General features: G+C 36.6%; 1 protein-coding gene across 1 annotated transcript in view; it reads right to left on the reverse strand.

The window, feature by feature from the left end:
- The window catches only part of LOC126170901 (alpha-mannosidase 2), a 197,518-nt gene that overhangs the window by 94,575 nt on the left and 84,937 nt on the right, over nt 1–18,006 (reverse strand). The window lies entirely within an intron of this gene.

The raw sequence follows: 18,006 nt of genomic DNA on the forward strand, positions 1-18,006 counted from the left end.
CTTTTGGAGAACTAACACCTAATGAAAAGACCTATGGTTATTTCATGCAGTACTATGCAAGAGGATATACTGTCAATGCTCCTATAATATAAAATATTTTTGACAATATGATAGTTGACCAGCCTCTTTGTACTCCAGATCTAAATCCATGTGATTTTTATCTTTGGTGAATGTTAACAATAAAATATGTACAAACAATCCCCATACACTTGAAGAGCTAGAAGACAGGGTTCAGCTAATCATTTCAAAAATTTCGGCAGCCGAAATTTAAGTGTTTGGTAATGTGTTCACAAGGTGTCGTGCTGTTTCTGTCGTGGAAGGACGTCATTTTGTTCACTTGCTATAAATAAAGGTAAGCTTATTTTAGTCAGATTGCATCACTATTCATGCTCAACTCAGGTGAAGCATTTGCAAGGTGCTGTACTCTGGTAATTTGATAAATATTGAATGAAATACAGTCTTAAGTGTTGTGCTAAAAAAGAGCATGTAAAAGCGACAGTAATACCACAGAACATCAAAAATAGTGTCAGAGATTATTATAAACCTTATCTTGTATGTATTAAATTTTCTTCATTCTGATTTGGCTGCTGTGAGGGGGAGAGAGAGAGAGAGAGAGAGAGAGAGAGAGAGAGAGAGAATCTCCATACTAGTGTATCTAATTACACAATAAAATTATCCTCTTATTGAAGCTTTATATATCATGTAAGTGTGTTCAAATAATGTATCAATCGTTAATTTCATGTTATCGTGGTTTTCTTTGCCTTCACTTCCATTTTGTGATGTGGAATTGAATGATAAGCATTTTTCTACCTTTTCAAAGCTCTGTCGTCAAAGCACTGTTGGTTAACAGCCATCAGCCGGCATTATGCTACTAATGTTGGTTGGAACTGAGAGATAAAGAAAGAGAAATACAAGATAGGGAAAGAGATCAAGCCTTGCTAGCACAATTTAGGGAGTATCAAAGAGCCAGCAACAGGAAAGGGAACAAAAACAAGGAGCCAGCGAAAATTAAGGGAATATAAGTAAAAAGTCTGGTGTGACAATCCCACATCGCAGTTCAATATCATATTAGAGAAAAGGGATCAAACATTTGCTAAAAGAATAAAAGATAGTTTGAAGAGCATCACAACCAAAGTAACACTGATAAAGGAAACTTATAAGGACTTACCTGAATCAGTTGAACTTACAGAGGACCTACAGAAATGCCAGACCTCCACTGATAATCTGCATAAGAAGTTAGAGGAAGTCACCACTAGGCTGGATCAACTGCAGATAAAACAAGCAGTGCAGATCCAAGAGCACATGAAGGAGCATACCAAAAAATTAGACAACAATGTAGCACAATGGTTGCAACAGAAGGATACGGAGATAAAGTACGAGGGTGGTTTGAAAAGTTCTCGGATCACCAAGAGAGGCAAGTGCTAGTGCAACGAGTTGTTCACATGATATACATTGGACTGTTGCCTGTAAACACGTGCCATGTCAGTGCTCTTGAAGAGAGCTGTGGCAGTGACATGGCTCTGTTGTTGTTGTTGTTACCGCATAGTGATTTGTGAAGATGGGGGAGAGGGGGGAATCGAGAATTGAGCAATGATTAAGTACTTCGTAAAGAAAGGTATGAAAGCAAAGGACATTCATGTTGATTTCCAGGATACAGTGGGGGACTCTGCTCCTTCCATGTTCAACTGTTGCCAAGTGGACAAATGAATTTAAATTTGGTCAGGAGAGCTTAGATGATGATCCACACAGTGGTTGGCCAAGATGTGTCACTACTCCAGAAATCACTGCAAAGGTGTACAAAACGCACATGGAGGATCACCGATTGAAAACACGTGAAACTGCTCACACTTGCCAGATGTCATGTGAAATGGTATATCACATTTTGACTGAAGAATTAGAAATGAAAAAATTATCTGCCAAATGGGTGCCGCAACTCTTGACACTGGATCAAAAATGCACGAGAATGGACATATCGGAACAATGTTTGGCCCTTTTTAGGAGAAGCTAACAAGACTTTTTGGGCTAGTTTGCGACCACAGACAAAACTTGGGTGCACTATTATACCCCAGAGACAAGACAACAGTCAAAGCCGTGGAAACATGCTGATTCTCTGCCACCAAAGAAAGCAAAGACAATTCCTACAGTTGGAAAGGTCTTTGAATACTGAATGGAGGGTGACTGCAAACAGAAACGAGGATGACCAGACGTATATATCTTGACAAAACAATCCAGAGATAAATCCTCATAAGGAACACAGAGTACAAATAATCAAAATACCCACCATGGCCATCACGTTCAGTAAACTAGATTTGACCAAGCCACTCCTTCCGGAAGTGGTCAGGGCACAGAGTGAAGACACATTTGACCAAGTTATCATATTATGGTACATATCATGTTACGAACCAGCAAAGTGTAAAAACATGGCAAAACAGGTTGTACAAGCTGCTATTCATGCCATAATCGGAAAGTATTCTGTAACTGTTATTGTTGATACAGGAGCAACAACTAATGTACCTGATTTTAATTTTTACAAAGAACTGTGTAAGGAACCCACCTAATTCATATCTACACTTCCTGTACACGGATGCAAAGTCGGGAGCGCCATCAGTACCAAAGTACAAATTGTGAATTACCAGGCTCAAGTGAATTTGGCCATAGGAAACAATGTATTACAGTGCACGTCCCTTATAATTAACAATTAGTCAGACACTTGCTTGCTGGGATGGGACTTTCTTAAGGAGAGAGAAGCAGGAATTGACCTCTCTACAGGTAAGTTCACTCTTGAAAATGCAGGCTATTCAGTTGAATTAGAGTTGCTAAAAATGGATGAGGCACATGGAAAATACTGCCGACCTATCTGTGTGAAGTACCTTAACATGTCTATAGTACATAAATTAAGAAATACTGCCATTAGGGTATAACAATGCAGTACTGGTGTCAATGGAGAGCAACAGTAATAGTATTACTAACTAGATCTGCAATAAAGTGGTGTAATCAGAGTGCTTAAGCATGGACCAGTAGAAACAGCTGGCAGATTTGTCAGTCAATTTTCAGATTGTGTTCGTAGAGTAACCTGGAACCATTAGTGTTTTATACCTACAATATGGAGGTATATCCCCTTCAAACTTATTGCAAAGGCACATATTCAGTGCCCTGCACAAAGAAAGAAGTGGTTACCCGTGAAATATGGAAAAGGTTGGAATGGAATATTATAGAAGCTCCAATCCATGCCAAGTGGTTCAGCACTGGTTGCTTGACCATCTCAGAAAAATTTTATATTTGCTGGGTGAATTCCCTAATGTTCAGTATTTAAAAAAAAAAAAAAAAAAATAATAATAATAATAATTTAAAACTTATTTTTTATTATTTTGAAATGGTGGCCATATTTGTTCCAGGCTGCATGTGTTTATTTGTATTTGTAAGCATCTACATTTTTTACAATTATTCAGTAGTGGATTGTCCTAAGCCTTTCAGATAAAATGCATTTAGTTCAACACACTCTGGGCTACAGATTAACATCATTATCACTTAGCTGAATGTATTCTTTAATATATTTTTAATAGTTCAAAGTTATCAGCCACAAATTTTAAAAAAAACTCAATTTTTGGACAGTAGTTTTCCAAAGAAAGATTACTTTATCAGCTTTAATATTTTTTCTGCTATTACACTGTATAGTATAGTTACTTTTTGCAGAGTATCAATGGTGAGCAGCTTACACTTAACAAAATACACTATTTTACATAATTTGTTTAGCAAAAATACACCTTGGATCTGGACTTCTGCATGTCAACAGGCATTCGAAGGAATCTGGGATGCCTTGCTTAATGCAGAAATCCTGAAATGATGCAGGATTTCTGTATTGCATCAGATCTGTTATCATTTGGCCTGGGGTACGTGCCTCTTTCAACTGTGCCAAACAGCATGGAAAACAGACATTAGGATTATAGGATTCGCTAGCAGAGTGCTTTCACAAAGCAAGTGGCCATATTCAACTCTACTACGGAGATAGAAACATTACCCATTGTTTGGGTCTTATGTGATTACAAGTCACTAAGCTTTTTACTATCATGCCGCTTATTGCTTGCTAGGTTAGCAAGTTGGCCTTTTTGAGGCAGAGTATGACCTAGAAATTATTCCTGTATAAGGCAGCGACAATATCACTGCAGATATGCTATTGCGCTTGCCGGAAGGGTATAGCGTCCCCAGTGAAATAATACGAAAAGACTTGAAAAACAGTATTTATAAAGAAGAGACATTTAAAAATTGAATAATATACATTTTTATCATGTACCCGTATTATTATAATTTCTCTGTGTAAGTTTCGAGGGCAAAGAAATATAACAAAATGATCTAAAGAGATAACAAGATACACTCTTTTGTTAATTTTTTTAGTTGTCTTCATTTCTTCTCTTGTTTTGGTTGCGTGTGGATGGACATCTTGCGAGTGCTGGCCAATGTAAGCATATTTGTACTAATTAAGCAGATAATATATTGATTTAATATCACTGTTCACTTTTAATTTGTAAGAGGTGACCCCGATTTCATGTCTGTCTTCCTTTGAATTAACCTGCACTTGAGTAATTTACAGTTCAACAATCGCAGGGGCCGATGCAGGCAACGACGCCATTACGTGGTGATATTAACTTATAAAAATTAGCGGAAGCGAAAAATTCGCCCGCCTATTACATAATATACATTTTTCTCCACAGCCACGCGATGAGTTAGTCAACCATTATAGGATAGAAAATGGTATACTATTCCACTGAAAAAATGTACAGGGTGACAACTGATGTGTTTGCAAACCATCAGAGTTGTTGGACAATCTGATCTGGTATACCAACAGTACATGGGGGCATTTTGAAATTCAAATGTGCACTAAGAAAATTTCCAATTACTATTATTACCCTAACCTTAAAAGGAGGGGGTGTAATTTTGTGAGGAACTGCGTTATATCAGAAGGCCAAACATACAAATGTATCTACAAAAGCTGAATGCCATCCTATAGTTCAAGTTACTTCCTACAGTTCCAGGTAGAATTAACATCAAGGTGTTTAATAGATTCACCAGAACATTTCCTCACAGGCAACATACAAAATGGGTCAAGCATGTTCAGTCGTTTGAAGAAGTATTTAATAATTTACCAAACACTTCGACAGATTATACCTCGTGAGAGATAATGTTTCAGAGTAGAGAATACAATGACGGGGTCAATGGAATAATTGATTATTTTCATTTTTACAATAATGTTCTTTGTCTTTTATGTATAGATGTAGGGTTTTAATAATTTCCTTTAGTTTTCAAGTCCAATGTTTTTTAGTACTTATTATCCTGGTTAGTCCATAATAGTACCTAGTAATCATCAATCATTTTTAGCAGTGAGAATATTATGTATTGTTTATGATATGAATAACAGTGTTGCGAAGAGTTATTAATTGGAAGGTCTGGTGGAAAAGCTATAGTTAATGGTGAACTTAAATACTACATAATAATGTGCTCGAGATTAAGTCTCATTTGACCATTCGGAAAATTCTGATACTGACTCTAAGAAAGGAGCTGTTGCAGATTTAGTTCATTTGACATCAGTAGTAATAATAAAGTAATGTTTCCTTTCACTATACGTACTAAATGTAACAGAAATTAGTATTTGACCATTGGACCCAAATATTTGTATCGCAATGTACACAAGTACAGACTGTACTGCCCACATGTGTATTAGTGTAAACGGAAATGCACTATGGACTGTTGAAGAACCACTTATTCTGAGCGAATCACTTTGCAACTGCGCGAAGCATTTTTTTCTAAACTGACCCAAGTTAAGTCAAAGTAAATATGAACGCAGGAGTCAGTATTTGTCACATTTATAAAAAAAATGGAACACACAGTGGTGCCCAGAGTAATTCAAAATGGAACATATGTTACAGAGACATAGTCTTTGTGAAATCAGACCACAGTATTGCGTAAATAATTCCAAATCATCAGGAGCGAAGTGTACAAGTAATGGGGCTAAGAAGCCAATCTTGTAATGCACCGTAATGTTCATGGTTGAAACCAAAGCACAATTTAACTGAAAATGTAAAGATAAATTTGTTACTATGTTCAAAAGCACTGTTTGAAACCACAAATCCTGATTAGAATTCAACAGGACATATGTCACAGTCTGCAGTTAACACACCTTTGAACTACGGTATGCTAAACAACATTAGTAACACAAGTGTGTGAAAACTGTGGTTATTTCCCATAGAGCGATGCATCAATGGACAGAAAATCAGCTGATGCAGTGTGACTTTCGGATCAGAATGTTCCAGTGAGTAAATGCGCTGACAATACGGACCCTGGATGCTTTGTTGCGCAGTGAATCATAGTGCATGTGTAATAAATATGACCGTGGGGAAGTATGGGATGCACGATGGACCAAATACAATTTTTTGTTTGGCATGCATAATTACACCATCTACATCCAGTTGGCAAAATTTATGAACATTGTACAGCAACATTACGTACAAGCGAACTGATAAGATTAGCAAAAGGTAACTACAGACAACATACTAAGCTGAAACTTCATAAACAGCGAACTCCCTCATAGGGTACTAACGTGATTATGTGCTATAAACCACCTGTAATTTAGTGGAGTGTCAATCACATCACCAGCCTTTGGGTAGAAACATAGCCAGTCAACACTCCACAGTACAAAACTTTGCCCAACAATCTCACCACGGCAACTATGCATGCCGTCACAGGCATGTGACCACTGTGTAGTGAGGCGGAGGCATTGCAGTATGCTGTTTTTGAAGAAAGCATTGTAACAGCATAACCATGAATACAAATGTCAAACTATTTCAATGTATTAAATGTTCGGTGATGTTCAAAAAGAAAAGTGATGTTCAAAAAGACAAAAGGACAATTGTCCAAACCTATATTATCCATATATGTACATAAATGTATGTGTTTTTCTATGAAATACGTAAATAATATTATCATTGTTATTTGTTTCCAATTTACTGATGTAGTATGTCAAGCAACCATTGATATTAATGTATGTCATACACAATATGAAAGTATTTTACCTAAAGGGTGCAATGAACACATCAGTAATTGCTGAGTCATGTATTGTAATGTCAACCATATGAAATTAAAAACAAGCAAAACACAGATGCTGGCAGTCTCAAAGTTTCCGTCCAGGTTTCTGACTACTGGGGGTTTTACTTTGGGCTGCCACATAGAGGAGCTTAATAACTTTCGCCCCAATCAAATGTAACATGTACAACACTGGAAGTATTGGTGAATAATATTAATAATACTTGTTCACTTACAAACTTAATGAACTATTATTCTGTATAATGTAACTACTAGTAAAACGTCAAAGTTTGATCTTACAAACAATTACTAGTGTGTGACACTAAGAAAAGTCAGCTCCAATCAATGTCACAAATTGTTAGCTGAACTTTCCAGGGGACAATTGTGCTGTCCCCTGGTAATTCGGTAAATACTGAATGAAGTACAGCGTACAGTGTTGTGGTAAAAAAGAACATGTGAAAGTGACAGTAGTATCACAGAAGATTATTATAAACCTTCTCTTTTGTGTGTTAACTTTCGTTAGTTCTGATTTGGCTGCTGCAATCAAGGGGTGGGGGTGGGGGGTGGGGGGTGGGGGTGGACAGGCAGAGAGGAGGAGAGAGAGAGAGAGAGAGAGAGAGAGAGAGAGAGCATCTCCGTACTAGTGTATCTGATTAAACAATGGAATTGTCATCTTGTTGAAGCTGTATGTATCATGTAAGTGTGTTCAAATAACATATTAACTGTTAATTTCAAATTGTCATCGTTTCCTTTACCTTCACTTCCCTCCTGTGATGAGGAATTGAAAAATAAGAATTTTTCTAGCTTTGCAAAGCTCTACGGTTAAAGCTCTGTTAGCTAGCAGCCATCAGCTGCCATTACGCCAGAACAACTTAATTTCAAATATTACCGGACTTCACCCAATAAATAAAGAAGCACTGTTTATGTTATTTAAAAGAGAAACCTATACGAATCATTCTATGGCAGACAGAGTATTAAATGAAATAGTTTCTTTGATGAGAATATGTAATGGTCCAATATGGTTAGTCTTGCTACGAGATAAATTTTTAAAATAATCTCTGAATGAACCAATATGATAAACTAATGGATTAATGACCCATTTGGAAACATAAAGTAATATTTTCAGTCAAGTATCAGCATATGTTCCCTATAAATTTCTTTAGTTACTTAGATGTGTTGTACTGGTGGCTCCTCCCTAGCGTGAAAGTATTTCTGGCAAAGCATTGTGCTTATTACATGCTGCAATTAATAGCACTGGGCATGCAAATTACTTGCAAATAGTGTCGAACATATTAACAACTTTAAAGATTTTCTCCGTCTACATAATGAATGATTATTATTCTAGGCTACTTTGCATGAAACAGAATAATCTTGCAGAATCGGATATTTGTCACCATCAATAAGGAGAACAGGGAAGTGGCCAGTACAGCACCTGTCTTGCGGCAGATGCAGAGAGTAACAGCCAGTAAATCTGCCGTGCAAGCTGTGGGTCTCCTGCCCAGACATCATACGCAAAACACCCTGTATTTAAAATATGAGGAGCGTTGAAGCCCACGTACCACAATTTGAAGCAATTCAGATACTGAACATGCATTTGTAGTATTAATAGTGTGTCGCCAACAAAATGAGTAATGAGAAGGTACACTCTAATGCATTTTAGTATAACAAAAATTTAACAGCATCAGAAGACCCAACTACTATTAGAGCATGAAAATGTAAAGACTTCAGCTCCTCCACCTTTCCTGGACGCATACAAGCTGCAAGTATTCATTGGTATGTTATGGTAGAATCTAATCATTAACTTTAACAGAGAAATGTCATCTTTCATAGAATACACCACTGTTCTCATCCTGGAATACACCAAATGATAGATGTCTACAGTTTGATGAATATAACCAGTTACAAGTCTGTCTGAATGTCATGAATTATGAATGTGAACAACACCACTGTCCTGCAAAATGCAATTGTGATAAGAATTGGAACCACTGATGACACTACCTGCAACAAGAGAATAAACAGGGAGAATGGCGTGGTGTCGCATATTTAAAAACTGCGACACCTGAAAGGCAACAGGACAGCAGCCAGAACAAATAAAGATTTCTGGAAAGTACTCAGAGTACAATGGAGACATCACAGGAATGGCACTGGTTTGAGTTGTTGGGTTGTTTTGGGGAAGGAGACCAAACAGCAAGGTCATCGGTCTCATCGGATTAGGGAAGGACGGGGAAGGAAGTCGGCCGTGCCCTTTGAAAGGAACCATCCCGGCATTTGCCTGGAGCGATTTAGGGAAATCACGGAAAACCTAAATCAGGATGGCCGGACATGGGATTGAACATCGTCCTCCTGAATACGAGTCCAGTGTTTAACCACTGCACCACTTCGCTCGGTCACTGGTTTGAGTGTTGGTCAGAAATGTTATGTACACTCTCAAGGAAAGTAGCATGTGAGCTCATGCACTGAGCCGCACAGCCCGGCAGTGCAATGGTGGTGACCATATACGATCAAACATGAGGCCGCACAAGATGGTGTTGGGAAGCACCAACATTGAAGGTGCAGTGTGGCTTGCCACACAATGTAAAGGCAGAGGCGGCACAGCCCATGGGGACCGTTTGCTACAGGCAATAGTCCAAGAAGGCATCTGTGTAAGTCAGACCTAGGGCCTGGATTTGTGGTATTCACTCTGGCTCTGCTCATGATCATATTTCCCATGTATCTCCCACCATGGGATTTTTCAGTCAGGAGTGGTGCACTTTCATTCAAGTCATTATCCGATTCTGGCTCAGATGAGTAATTAAAGATTGTAGTTATTCAAGTCATGCCTTTGTTTGACGATTTCCCAACCAAGTTCTATAACTCTTTCAAACTTCCAGTGAGACATCTCCTCATTAGCTGACTGGATAGGCCTCTCCAATGTTGTTGAGCAACTAGACCATTCACTGAATGCAACAAAGGGACTCAATTTTCTGGTGCAAGGTATGGGATTGGTTATGGAGTAGCACACAGTTGTCATGTCACAAGTTATAGGAATATGTCCCCCCTCCCCCCTCCCTTTTGGAATACGGAACCTGCTCAGCCTGACATCAAGCAACATGATAGAATGGCTTTGAGAACCCCTTTTGCATTACTTGAATAACCCGTAAGCAGGGCAGCAGCAGAGCCAGAAACCAGGAGTGTAAAAGAGTTCCCGAGAAGAAGAAGAAGAAGAAGAAGAAGAAACCAGTCCCTATCCAGCGCCAGGGAATAGATGGTGCCTGGAAAAGACAGACGACACCTGAGGTTGGAGTTGTTACCGCTGGAGGCAGACAGGGTCAGTGCAACCACAGTAGCAGAGAACGGACCACACCCGGAGTTGAGGAGGACATCCTGGAAATGATTACAGGTGGCCAACGGCAGCACAAGGATATGGACAATGGCGTGAGGCCATCCTGTGGCCATGGTGGGCAGTGCAAGGTCGCAAACAGTGCACCGAGGTGGTGCATTGGCACTGGCAGTTGCGGACAGCAATGCAATGTCACAGACGCGGACAACGGTGCAAGAGGCAGTGGCAGACACAGCATACAGCGCGGGGTCACAGATGATGCAGAGTTGGTGCAGCAGCATCAGTGATGACAGACTAAGGCATGGGTAAGACATGGCATGAGGGCAGCCAGCAGCAGGGCCAACAGACGCCCAAGGTTGCAGCTGGTGGTGTGAGACAGCAAAAGGCAGACATCAGCAGTTGCAGCAGCGGCAAAACAGCAATGCTTTGCAGCAGACACCGCATAAAAGCAATGGCAGCAGTGAGAAGTCCAACAGTGAGTTAAAAGACTAATAGGTGTGTCATGAGATGGAGATAAGGTTTCTGGTGCTGACTCTGATGCGCCTGAGTCACAAAACAGGCAATTCATTAGTTTGTCAGTTCTGCTAAAATTAACACCGCAATTGTTTGATGGCACTTAGGACACTCTAAATGATTTCCTTGACAACTGTGATCTTGTGTTTGAACTTACAGGCCTAGAGCAGGATGAAACCCATTTGAAATTTGTTAGAACTAAAATAGCGGGCTTGGCACATACAACTTATTAGTCAGAGATGTAAGTGTCACTTGATGAGATGTTGAAATATTGCAAAATGTTATCCCGGCTGAGCCCCCAGTTGAAATATGGCTAAGACACAAGTTGATTATATGATCACTATTTTTTTCTTATTTACTTAAATTTGCCATATTTCGTGACAGTACCTTTTCCATTAAACGTTTATACGGCGATATAGTCTTGGCTTCAGTTGTCTGAGAATGATTCCACAATGCATCTTTGTTGGTTGCAGAATTGACGTGGTTCAACGTGTTTCTCTCATTTTGGTGTTTCAAATACAGTTTCTTCAAATGTAATTTCTTCTTTTTTTTTAGTTCATACAAAAATAATAGTAACATACTTCAAATTGTTCTTCCGTCAACACCATGGTCAACACACACCAAGAGTTATCTGCCGACTAAGTACAGTCAAAGATGACTCCAACGTCAAAGATGTTTTACACCACACACAATCTTCCAGTTGTAATCAGTCTCTCTGCTAATCTTCGATACATTTTCTAATAGTAATCAATATGCTTTTTACTCTCAAAAATAGAAGTAAATTAACATATAATAAGACAAATTATAATAAATCCTGACAAAAATATAAGAAAACATTTAAATTCGGTATCAACAAATACGGTAAAGAAAATAACATCTCCCAGATCCATTACAACTGCTCCCCAGGGCTTTTGTTGTTATGGACATATACAACAAAATCCCGACCACACTCAGTAATGGATCTGTATTACACAATTAGTACATTAATGATGCAGTCTGATAACCTCTTCCAAATTTGGACTCTTTGAATCTGTGGACTTGTTACTGGCTGTTGTTGCAATGATACTTCCCCATCAATCTCATACACAAAAATTCAAGTAAAGAAATTATTTGACATGACAAATATACATGGTATAAAACATACATGAGAAATATTCTAACATACAGCATACAGATTGAAAATAATAGAAAGGCAAAACTCATTTCCTAGATTAATTTTTAAATTTTTTTTATATAAATATTAATGTTAGTTTCATTATTCTTACATATTGTACAGTAAAAATGATACTGGACATATATAGTGTAATGTGTTTTTCTCTATATTTGCCTTTTATATATATATATATATATTTTTTTAACTTCTGATTTTTTTATATTTTTTTTTATTAGTCATGTTGTTTTTTTTTTGTTTTTTGTATATTTTTCTTTTGCTTATGATTTTCTTTTTAATTTTTTTTACTCGTGTTTTTTTTATTTTGTATTTATTTATTTTTTTTTTTTTCATATGATTTTCTTCTTTTAGTACAGCTAAAGATACATCAGTACTGTCTAATTTTTTTTTTTGCAATCATTTATGTACACTTGCCTCTCTACTACAATATTACTACAAATCACATTCTTGTGAAGAGTACTTTTGCTCCCCACAACATCAGTATAAACAACAATAAACTGCTCATATATCATGAGGCTTTATCTAAAATTGGTTTTGAAACTTATACCTTTGCATGCATGTCCTCACATGCATGCCTTCACCCACAGGGAAGACTTGGCTTCCAAAAATTAGAAAAATTCAGAAATGCTCACTATGGAGACTTTTTTTTTGTAAAAAAGTAAAAATAAATCTCTATCTCATTTTTTGTTACAACAGTGTTTTTTCATCAGTTTCAATTAACATGTGACTTCAAATTATTACTTTATACATGCAAATATACATACTTGGTTGTACAGGCAGTTTTGTTCTAACAAGCGTATTCCAGTGGAGGACTTTTGTTTTAGATGATAATACGTTATTTAAATTTTGAAATTATGATTTCTGTTTATACAGTTTTACTCCACCATCTTTTTTCGAAACTACTACTAGAGGATTATTATATGCACTGATACTCCTTTCTATTATATTACATCCTTCCATCTTTTTCCGCTCTTTCTCAACAGCAGGTCTTTTTGATATTGCAATACTGTATGGTTTTATGAAAAATGGTTCATGAGGTTTTACCTGAAGCTCACACTGATAACCCTTTACCCTACCAGGTATGTCACTGAAAACATCACTGTATTCCCACAGCAGATTTTCTAACTGTTGTTTTTGCTCCCCAGATAAATTTTGTGTTTCTGAAATTTTCAAATTTACTAAATTCCCAAATTCAACTTCATCAGTATCGAATCTATGAGTTTCAATATTCTCCAATCTATTTTCTTTTAGTAAATTGATACTGTCAAAATTTCCATTACTCTGATCATCAAGTGTGTTCACAAAATTTGTCTGAATGTATTCCCTTTCACTAGTTTCTATCAAAAGTTTTCTTCCAACCCAATCAAATGCTGTATTTACTTTTACTATCCAATTCATACCCAAAAGAAAATCCTCATTAAATTCCTGAATTACAAAACATCCATGTGTGAACAACTTGCCTTCAATTAAAAATGTCACTAAAGCCTGGCTTTTTACCAATTTACTGCTCTTCCCAGTAGCACCTTTTATCTTTACCCCAACAACTGGCATTTCAACAAAATCTTTCCCCACTTTCAATTTCTTGCTTAACCTTTCAGATATTCCCGAGATCTCACTTCCTGTATCAATTAAACATTTACCAATCCATGACCCAATTTGAACTTTTATATAAGGACTGCAAAATTGATCACTTTTCTCAGAACCTGTATCCTCATGTAACAAATCACTTTCAATTTCCCCAAACCTATACTTATCAGAATCATATGGTATATCATTACATGTATTATTTGTCACAGTTATAAAATTTGCACAAGATACAAAATTATCATTAGTACTCTCTATTATCTCAAATAGCCAAGAATTTTCATCCAAATCACATTGTATACTATTGAAGTACTTATCCTTCAGCTTTTCAAAAATAAAATATCTCATCTTTTTCCACCACTCAGGACATACAGTTTCACATACATTAATAAGCATCTTTCTAAAGTTCTTGTCAAAAGAAATAGTTTCACTGTTCAGCCATATATTCATAAGAAATGTGTGTGTGTCATTAGTATCTGTAAAAGTTTCACTTAGGCTAGAAGTTATACATGTGTCATCGTTATTTGTGTAGTCAGATTCTTTACCAACAACATCAAAATTCACACTTTCACATACATCCAACTTGTGAGTCTTATTCATCCTGGTAACATCCCTGGGAATTTCTATAATATTCTCACTATTTAATCCATTTTCAACCATGTGTATACCCAACTCCCTATTTAAACTAATGAAATACCTTTCCTCAACATCATCATCAATACCATTACCATCATTATCAACTTTATCAACAACATCATTATCATTATACATATTCAAGTCATACACATTCAAATTATTCCCCAAAATATTATTTCCCCTTTCTACAGGTACCAGATCCCTTTCACCAATATTTTCATTCTCACAGCATGCATTCTCTCTTTCATTCACACACATCTCTGAACTACTACAAATCACATCATCTGACAAAATGTTGTTCTTTTCTGCCCAAGTGTAAAATTCTGTTAAATTAAATGGATCACAATTACTTTTATCTACTGTATGTTCTTGTGTACTGAAAATTTTATTTTTATCAATATTATTTTCCTCTTGAAATTTTTTCAATAAGTAACAACTAATAACCTCATGTGATAGCTTAGGTTTGGAACTGTCATGTTTGGGTTTATGATAGTCACATCCATTGGTCCTTTCATCATGCTCACCTTCTGCCTCAACCTTGCGGCCCTTCAAGGGGGCGTCTACTCGTTTTTTGTTTCCTGAATTACAACTTGTTCCTGTTTGAACTGCTGATTGTGGTTCTGCCAATGCCTCTGATCCACATTTCTGTTCCCATTCCTTTGCCAAACATTACCTGATTGTCGATAGTTTCTATCGTATTGACCTCTATCAAAATTTCTGTGATTTTGATCCCTAAAGTGTTCTCTACTTTGTTGATTATTACCGCGAAAATCATGTTCTTGTTTTGGATAAAAATTATGGTCCTTCTTCTGAAAATTGTTATATCCCCCTGAATTTTGACTAACACCATGATAATTGTTTTGTTCCCTTTTTTGAAAGTTATCATTTCCCCAATTTTGACCGTTACCTTTCTGAGTAAACCCACTGTGTGTTGTTGTTACCCTATCCAACTTTTCAATATAATTGAGAAACTGCTCTACATTACTATCAGGACATTGAACTAAATTCAACTGCATTGCTGATGGCAATCTTCTCTTTAAGGTATCAATTTTGATCAAGTCATCCAAAGGTTTTGTTAAATGAATAAGTTTTTGAAGTTCACTTTTGCAAAATTGTTTCATGCTCCCATCTGATTCTCTATAGTTTCGCCCATTCAAAAATTCACTTTTGATTCTAGTTTGTTTAAGATCATCCCAAAAATTTTCCAGAAATTTTGATTCAAATTCTGAAAATGTCATCCCCATAGTTACAATCTGGTTTGCCCAAGTCAAAGCTTCCCCTTCCAAGAATTTTTTCACAAATTTAATTTTTATTTCATCTGGTGAGTGAGGTAAAAAACAATCTTTACAATACTGCATAAAATCAACGGGATGTAAGGGTCCATCTACCGAAAAGTGCTTCACTGGAATATTAGATACAAGATTACATGTGTTGAAATTGTAATTTTTGCTTTGAAATTCAATGTTAAAACTTTCAATTTTTTCGCTAAGTTCTTTGACAGATTTTTTGTTTTCTAAATCATTGCATTCTACTTTTTCTTCTAGAGTAACCAAACGATTGTCAGTTTTTTGTTCTACATTTTTTACTAAAACTTTTGTATTCTCACCCAAATTTTTAATTTCCCCTTTAATGTCATTAAAATCAATTAAATTTTTATTTCCCTATCTGCCAGTAACTCATTTTTTACAGTATTAATTTCACCGCTCAATTTAGCATCAATTTCATTTACTTTTGCTTCCACAGATTCAATTTTTTCCTCAGCATTGTCAACTCTGTTCGAAAGATCACCCACTTGGGTATTGACTGCTTGCACTTGCAACAAAATGTTATCAATTTTTTCATCCCAGTAAGTCTTATTGTCGTCAAGTGTTTGTTTAATTTCTTTCGTGAAATTTACAAGAAAACTTTTTAAATCAAACTTATCGGTTCTTTCACTTTCATTTGACCTGTCCTGATGTTCGAAGTCTATTAAATTATTACTTTCTACTTTAGGCACAATACTCTCGAAAATCTCATAAGTCATTATGAAAAACAAAAATTTATACACAACAATACAGAACAAGATAAAAAGATTGTTTTTAACAAAATACAATGGTTTCGTGACTTATCTGGAACACTCTTCTACTGTTGCAAAACCACGTTTTCCATCCATGTGATTGTTGACCAAAATTCTTGAAATATTTTCTTCTGTCGAAAATTATATTTTTCGCCGAAACATTTCTTCTCCAAAACTTTTACTTCCCGATGAACACAAACACTGTAACACACATTCTGAAGAAACTGGTATTAACACACAAAAATTTTCTTCCTCGTAGCACTGTTGAAAATCTTGTGAACACGATATCCCGGCTGAGCCCCCAGTTGAAATATTGCAAAATGTTATCCCGGCTGAGCCCCCAGTTGAAATACGGCTAAGACACAAGTTGATTATATGATCACTATTTTTTTCTTATTTACTTAAATTTGCCATATTTCGTGACAGTACCTTTTCCATTAAACGTTTATACGGCGATATAGTCTTGGCTTCAGTTGTCTGAGAATGATTCCACAATGCATCTTTGTTGGTTGCAGAATTGACGTGGTTCAACGTGTTTCTCTCATTTTGGTGTTTCAAATACAGTTTCTTCAAATGTAATTTCTTCTTTTTTTTTTTAGTTCATACAAAAATAATAGTAACATACTTCAAATTGTTCTTCCGTCAACACCATGGTCAACACACACCAAGAGTTAGCTGCCGACTAAGTACAGTCAAAGATGACTCCAACGTCAAAGATGTTTTACACCACACACAATCTTCCAGTTGTAATCAGTCTCTCTGCTAATCTTCGATACATTTTCTAATAGTAATCAATATGCTTTTTACTCTCAAAAATAGAAGTAAATTAACATATAATAAGACAAATTATAATAAATCCTGACAAAAATATAAGAAAACATTTAAATTCGGTATCAACAAATACGGTAAAGAAAATAACATCTCCCAGATCCATTACAATGTGCATGCCATTTTAGTAGAAAACTATGCTAGCAAAAGGACTTCTATGCATGTCAGATACTTGCAAGTCAGCAAGACTGTGAGGAAAGTATAGCTCAGCGGGACACCATTTCACGAAAGCAACCAAGAGGTACCAAGCGAGAATCGGAGCTAGAAAGCAGCTTTGCTCTCATATGGATATTAAGCCGAGCAATGTTTATCCAAGGGATTTATGATGACAGGATAAAGATAGCAGCGCATGTGTGGCATGAGCAGCAAACATAGGCAGAGGCTATAGAGATAGTCCTGACACAAGAGAGTGCAATGGTGATGGTGCAGTGCCACAGACCAAATAGAAGACCACCTAATGTTTCATATGTGGGAAGCCAGGCCATATGGCACGAGTATGTCATACAGATAAAGAATAAGGAAGGTGGGGCCAGTTGTACTAAGAAAAGGCTGAGAAATGGACCAATCGTGAGTAGCAAGGTGCTCATAATGTAACCCACCAAGTCATAAGAGGCCCATGTGTGCCTCTGAAGTCTGTAAGGTGTTTGAAATGCAAACAAAATGGTCATTATGCGAGAGACTGCCCAGAAAGTATTTACCATAAATAGAATTCACATAGGAGACATAAAAGCCAGGAAAACTAAATAAAAGTGTAAGAAAGCAGTCATCTTACACCTTATTTGGAAAGACATTACCAGTCAACAGTGAAACTAAAAATGAGTTTAT

This window comes from Schistocerca cancellata, chromosome 1 (genome assembly GCF_023864275.1).
Source record: "Schistocerca cancellata isolate TAMUIC-IGC-003103 chromosome 1, iqSchCanc2.1, whole genome shotgun sequence".
In the NCBI taxonomy this organism is placed as follows: domain Eukaryota; kingdom Metazoa; phylum Arthropoda; class Insecta; order Orthoptera; family Acrididae; genus Schistocerca; species Schistocerca cancellata.